This window comes from Cheilinus undulatus, linkage group 14, assembly GCF_018320785.1.
Source record: "Cheilinus undulatus linkage group 14, ASM1832078v1, whole genome shotgun sequence".
Classification (NCBI taxonomy): domain Eukaryota; kingdom Metazoa; phylum Chordata; class Actinopteri; order Labriformes; family Labridae; genus Cheilinus; species Cheilinus undulatus.
In genome coordinates this window covers 48,603,772-48,610,933 of record NC_054878.1, presented here as the reverse complement: position 1 = coordinate 48,610,933, position 7,162 = coordinate 48,603,772, and positions in this window count along the sequence as shown.

The following is a 7,162-nucleotide window of genomic DNA, read 5'->3' as shown; positions in this document are numbered from 1 at the left end:
TTACTGGAGTCACTGAAGTCCCTGGGTGTAGTCAGTGAAACCTGCAGGGATGATTATGTGCTAATGTATTAATCTGTGCAACACAAAGGTTTACTGATTTCCTTTAACCAGTCAGTCACCTTGACTGATTGCTATCGGCACAACAGCAGTCAGTTAGAGCGATTCAGGCTGGACTTATGCTGATCAGGCCCCAACACCTAAAGAATATGTGGCAGCTGATGTTTCAGAATGATCTTAGCCTAATGTCCATGATCTGAATGTGAACATGAGTCTGTTAATGGAGAACTAATCAGAAAAAACCCTGTAAAACATTCACTGAAGTTCAAGTTTGGAATCACTGATGTAGACAATTCATCGTTAAGATAGCTCACATTAATTAGTGCAAATATGAGGGAAGACTTTTACCACAAAGAGCCTTGTTGCTTACAGTAAAACAGAAGGACACAGGGCAGAATGTTTGACATTAGGCAGGGCCGAGGTGATTGTTAAATGAGAGTTATATTCTGACACTCCAGGAGTGTTGATGGTCATCAGAGTGACTCTGTGACTGTTGAGAGTTCATCAGAGAGACCACAGTCACAGAGTCACTCTAAAGACCACTCAACAGTCACAGAGTCACTCTGATGAACTCTCAGAAGTCACAGAGTCACTCTGATGAACTCTCAGCAGTCACAGAGTCACTCTGATGAACTCTCAGCAGTCACAGAGTCACTCTAAAGACCACTCAACAGTCACAGAGTCACTGTGATGAACTCTCAGCAGTCACAGAGTCACTCTGATGAACTCTCAGCAGTCACAGAGTCACTCTGATGAACTCTCAGCAGTCACAGAGTCACTCTGATGAACTCTCAGCAGTCACAGAGTCACTGTGATGAACTCTCAACAGTCACAGAGTCACTGTGATGAACTCTCAGCAGTCACAGAGTCACTCTGATGAACTCTCAGCAGTCACAGAGTCACTCTGATGACCACTCCACAGTCACAGAGTCACTCTGATGAACTCTCAGCAGTCACAGAGTCACTCTGATGACCACTCAACAGTCACAGAGTCACTCTGATGACCATCAACACTCATGGAGTGTCAGAATATAACTCTCATTTAACAATCACCTCAGCCCTGCCTAATGTCAAACATTCTGCCCTGTGTCCTTCTGTTTTACTGTAAGCAACAAGGCTCTTTGTGGTAAAAGTCTTCCCTCATTTTTGCACCAATTAATGTGAGCTATCTTAAAGATGAATTCGGCATTTTTGGGTGTGTTTCTATTCAAAGTTTTGGAGTTTATAGAGTTTGAAGGACGCACACCCGGTCGAGAAGATGAGTCGGAGTGTAACAGAGAGAAAGACAGCGAATTTTAGCGAGAATACTCACAATGCTGGGAGGAATAGAGGAATATTCACCCTCTGACATGACTTCCAGTTGTCCTGTGAGACCATGGGTGTTTCCGCCATGACAGTCCACACGTAGCGAAGCCAGTGCTTTGCCTCACTGTGTCTCCACCCCACGGGGGAGGGAGTAATGGGAGATAGGGCTAATGGCGGAGGTCTGCGCTCTCTGAGTGCTTTTTTAGTTGTTTATGGGATGGATTTAACAGCTGCAGACATTTAAAGCTTAAGGATACTCTTAAAAACACAACATCATCTTTTTCTTCTTTTCTGAATTTAATGATCTTTTGGGGTCCTGACAGGAAGCTTCGGGGGGCCTGATATGGCCCCCAGGCCGCCAGTTGATGATCAGTGCTTTAGAATCATGTCCAATCAGGTTAATTTAGCAGAGGTGGACCCACGGTGTAGAAACATCTCAGCAAAGGTCAGAGAAATGGAAGAACCTGAGCTAAAGGCTCTGAATACTGATGTCAGTGTCAGATTTCAGGTTTTATTTTTAATACATTTACAGACATTTCTAAATTTCTTTAAAAAAGTTAAGGGGGTCTGAATACTTTCTGAATGAACTGTATTAGGATCACATACAGTTTAAAATGTGTGGATCTATTTTCAGGGAGCATAAATGAGCCTTTAAGTGTAGGGAAAATCTTTGTGATTATGATATTTAAAACAAACCTAGCTGTAATTACAAAGACATGTTCTTATTCAGAATAAATCCCTGAGAGTGCAACAGAATGAGATTGACTGAATGTCAGCTGCCTCAGAAGGCACTTAGATTTTTTTATTTCAGCTGGTGTAAACATCCAGGCTGTTTCTGCAGAGATTCATAATACCAAATACATCCATGCTCTTTAAGCATCTTAAATCAAAACATCACAGATCAACATTTTATCACGGTGGTTTCCCAGGATCAACCCAATTCAGACATAAAACACCAAACAGGTCACACATCATGCTGAAATGACAAGATTGATCTCCTCAGTAAAAAGTCAGGATAACACACAGGAGGCGGCTGTAACTGCCCTAGCCCTGTTTGCAGCAGCTGGAGGGGACATCAGATCTTTTGTACCGTTAAATGAAGTTTGGGGACTGTGTGAAGGAAAATCAATACCAATCAATATCACCACTCGACAGCTTTTTCAAGACACCTTCAGCTTTGTCTTTCTCTTTTCAGATAGAGACAAAGCTAACGGTGAGGACATAGATCCTTCAAATATAAGCATTTATTTTAGATAGTCAGTGATGGTAGAACTGCTCAGGAACACTGTCAGGACTGACTGCACATGCTGCCTCTTTAGAAACAAAAAAAACGTCAGTGCATCTTACTGTGTTGGGCCACATTTACAGGACAAGATTGAGATGCGTTCTGTCTTTTTGTTTCCATGAGATCAGCGTGATAATTCCTTGAAAATGGAAACTTTCAAGAATGGATTCTGAAGCGCAAACGTCTAAAAGTAGCACTGTTTCCATTGCCTACAAAGCTGGATATTCATAACTTTCGTAACCTTGCAAAGCAGATGGATACGCCTGTTTCCGTGTTTCTCACTGGTGAATCCATCTTCAAAGCTCCAATCTGAACCGTTTGGGCCCGTTTACAAAGTGACAGGACCAATCAGCAACGAGGGGCGGTACTTTGTGGCACAGTGGAGTCGTGACGTAAGCAAGCAGCAACAAGAAGCTGGTGCAGATACGGCGGAGGAGCTTAGCGTGGATGCTGCTAAAGCACCAGTTTTATCAGAACTTAATGAAATTTCTTCATTGAAAGAAGAACAAAGAACAGCAGTGAGTTGTTTTCTTTTCAAAAATGACAAAAGTCAAGTATTTACATGTCTATAGTCGCCATGGTTCGCGTTATTCCTCGGTAGCTGTGCACCCGCACCTCAGTTGCGGCTACGTCACGTGTTTTGTTGCTCTGATTGATCCGTAAAAGTGTGACAGACAGAACGTTCATCCAATCACACTCTGAGTTTTTATCAAATCTCTGCCCTTTCCCAAACGCTTAGTATTGAAGGTTGACGGCCAGATGGATTTGTTTCACACATCCATCTGGCGTGTGAGGTTCTCTGCACTGCTGATATGATTGAAAACCTGATTGATTCAACCCTTTGCATTTGTTCGTTCCAGCTTATAGGGCAACTTTTCAGGTCAAGATTTGACCATTTTTATTACATTTGGAGTAAAAATCCTTCTCAGTAGATGGCTTGACTAAATTTAAAGGGGACGTATGAGGCAAAAATAACCTTTTCACGCTTTTCTAGCAAAAATATGTGCCCCTGCTATCCACAATCCCCTCAAGTACCAGAACCCCTCCCCCCACCTTTCAGAAAATGTGTGCTGAAACAAACCGTCCTCAGATTTCCCCCTCATGATGTCAAGCGGGGAGTTAGCCCCTCCCCCAGGTTCGGTTGGCCCACCCTGCTTGGAAGAAAGTTCCGCCCTCCTCTCCTGATGTTCCTCTCAGCTGCCAGCTGAGAAAAACAAAGTGAACGTTAAAGCAGGAAGACTGTTTCTACTCATTCATTAGTCTCCACATGTTCATATTTCTGCCCTCTTCCATTCTTTCCTGCTCTGGTGATCAGCTGATTGTGGGCGTTAAGTACTCAGCCAATCAGATTCTACTACAACCCTGCCTGACCAATCATCCTGCACCTGTCACATTTTAAATCTGTCGTTCTCTCTTTCAGTCAGCCTGTCGTTTCAGTGTGGATACTGCAACCCTCCTCCACCCCAGCCACCTCCATTCAGTCCATCTGCATCTGGTCCAGAACCTCACAGGTCTTCTGCTCATCTTATCCTGTATACCCCAGACTCCTCCTCAGACCACTTCATTGGTTCCTGGTCCAGCTTCCTCAGCTATCCTCATCTGATTCTGCATCCCTCATCAACACCACCATCAGAGTCAGGACTCCATGGGGGGGGTCCTATTCCTGCTGTGGGCCTCGCTCCCCAAAATCCCCAAAGACTTTGACCATTTCCCTTTTATTAACATGTACATAAATTATTGTTAAATTTGTATTTACTCTCTCCTGATTTAATTATTTAAGCCTTTTTCTGAGCGGTCTTTGTGGTTAGTGGGCCAAAGTCGTCTTCTCACACACGATGGCCCGGGTCCATTTAGGCTGCCCTACTGGTCCATCCTCATGCTGCTCTTTCCTTTCACCTGGACAGCCTTCTGGTTTTTCATCTGACCACTGTTTTAAACAAAATGATGATTTAAAAATGCAAATTCTTGGTAGCACAGATGGTCGAGTGGTTTATGTGGTAGCACCACATTATGTAATAACGCCACATTATGTAATAATGTAATACATTTTCATAACGTCGCATTTTGTAGGCCACTAAGCGGTTAGGGTTAGGGCAAGGTAGTAGGGTATACCCTGGAGCCCAACTTAAGTCCTAGGGCTAAGGTTAGGTGAATAGTCTAGAGCCCTGAAGGGGGGTTAGGTTTAGGCATAAGCCACTAAGCTGTTAGAGTTAGGACAAGGTAGTTGGGTAGGGCGTACCTCGGAGCCCACGCTAAGTCCTGCGGTAAGGGTTACTACATAATGGGGCGTTATTACATAACGGGGTGTTACGAGGCGCTACCCATGTATGTGGGCGCCTAGGTTGGAATCCAGCCTGTGACCCTTTACCGCATGTCTCTCCCCAACTCTCCTCCCTGTTTCTGAGTCTTTCTATTGTTCTTCCTCTATCTCATAAAGGCATGAAAAGGCCCAAAAATAAACCTTTAAAAAAATCTTTAAGGACCGTCCCTTAATTGTTTTGAGTTAACAAGCTGGCTGTGAATGAGATAAAAGTAAATGCAAGTTTTTTGTGTAAATCCACGACCCTGAATCTGGAGAGGGATCAGAGAGGTTCAGAATCCTCAGGTCTTAAAGTCCAGTGTTTCCAGTCTCCACAGTCAGTGATGGTTTGAAGGTCCATGTCATCTGCTCAAGTCCAGAGTCCACGCTGTCAGCCGTCTACCGGGAGATTTTAGAGAAGCAGAGGCTTTTGAGAAAGGCTTTGAGAAAACATGCATGGTTGAAAGTCTGCAAGCCACCCCTGGCTCTGTTGATCCCAGTGCCACAGACTGAGCATCTGCATGCAGCAATACTGATGCAGTAATTCATGCAGGAGGAGCCCTGACCAAGCACTGAGGGAATAAACGAGCATGTGTTCTTATAAGAGGGCATTTCTGTCTCAGAAATGAGTTTTGATTGGTCTTATGTCATGTTCTATACTGGATTTTTTATTTTCGTATGTTGTAACGTGTAATCCTTAGGATTAAAACAAACAAGGCTCTGTGTAACACAGGGGTTCTCAACCTTTTCAGCCCACGACCCCCAAAATAAAGATACCAAAGACCGGGGACCCTCACTGCACCTGAAGGTGGTTCAGCACGGACATGCACAATAAAGATATCTGCAGCCAAGGTCACCCAGAAGTGGAGTAAACGGGAGAGCTTTGTGGCGCCCAGCCAAACTGGAGGCCAATGGAGGTCAGCAAAATCCTGGTCTATTATAAAGATAAGCTGTGATAGCCATATTTCATATTTAACCTGATAAAATAACCACTCTTATCAAAGAAACATTTTTTTAATTGTGTAGTAAATAGCTTTATAAAACATGTAAATACCTTTTGTTGAAAAAAAAATTTAAATGGTTTAAAAGTTGCTAAAATGGGTTAATAATGGCAAAGAAAAGGTGGAAAAAGTGGTGAAACTGGATTTTAAAAGTAGCAGAAATGGGTTAGAAGTGGCAACAATTACACAAAAATGGCAACAAAAAAATCAGTGGCAAAAATTGGTGGAAGTGGAAAAAATGGGCATAAATAGTGAAAATGTGGCAGAAATTGCTTTAAATTGGCAAAAAAATATGTGGAAATTTGACAAAAAAGGAATTGAAAAATTGACATAAACTGGCAAAAAGTGTTGACTGAGAAAGAGAAAACAGGCAGATACTGGCAGACCAGTTAAATTAGCAAATATTGGCATATCTGAAAGTGAAATGAGGGTAAAATGGGTGTTAAAAGGTGGGGAAAAAAGGGGGGGGGGGGGTAATAGTGGCAATAAGGGGTCAACAGAGGCGACATTAAGCTTGAGTGGCAAGAATTGGTTTAGAAGTGGCAAAAACAGGCAGAAAGAGTTTAAAAGTGACAAAAATAGGTGTTAAATGGAAAAATGTATTAATATTGATGGAAAAAATGGTGAAAATGGGTTAAAATTGGTGGCATCAGTGTAATTCCAAAAATATTCTTAGGTTTTTTTGGGGGGGGATCTGGGGACCCCCTCTCAGTGTCTCGACCCCATGGTTGAGAACCACTAATGTAACAGATGTAGAATATATAAAAGTTGTTGTTTTTTTGTTTTTTTTTACTAAATAAGGGGAAAAGTAAAGTTTGCAATGATATTCTATTTGTTTAGATGGACTTGGGTAGCTTTTTGCTATCTGTGGAAGTCACTGTCAAGTCAGACATGCAACAGTATTATAAGGGATGAAAATTCTTTAACAGCATCTCTCTGTCTTTATGTGATGCCTCAGATTCATTATTAATGTCACACTTATTACAATGGCTCCCTGTTTTTATAAATCCCCTCAGCCTCCCAACAGCTGAGAAGTCTCTGAAGTCTCCTCCAGGACGTCAAAGAGGAACATGAATGGAAGCAAACCTGCAGGGTCAGAACGAGACGAATAACAAAACACATTTTTTTTGGCTCAGTCCCAATCCATCCCTCACCCCTGGCACTAAGCCCGACCCTTAAGTCTTGCACAATCACGTCATGGGATAGGGTGACACA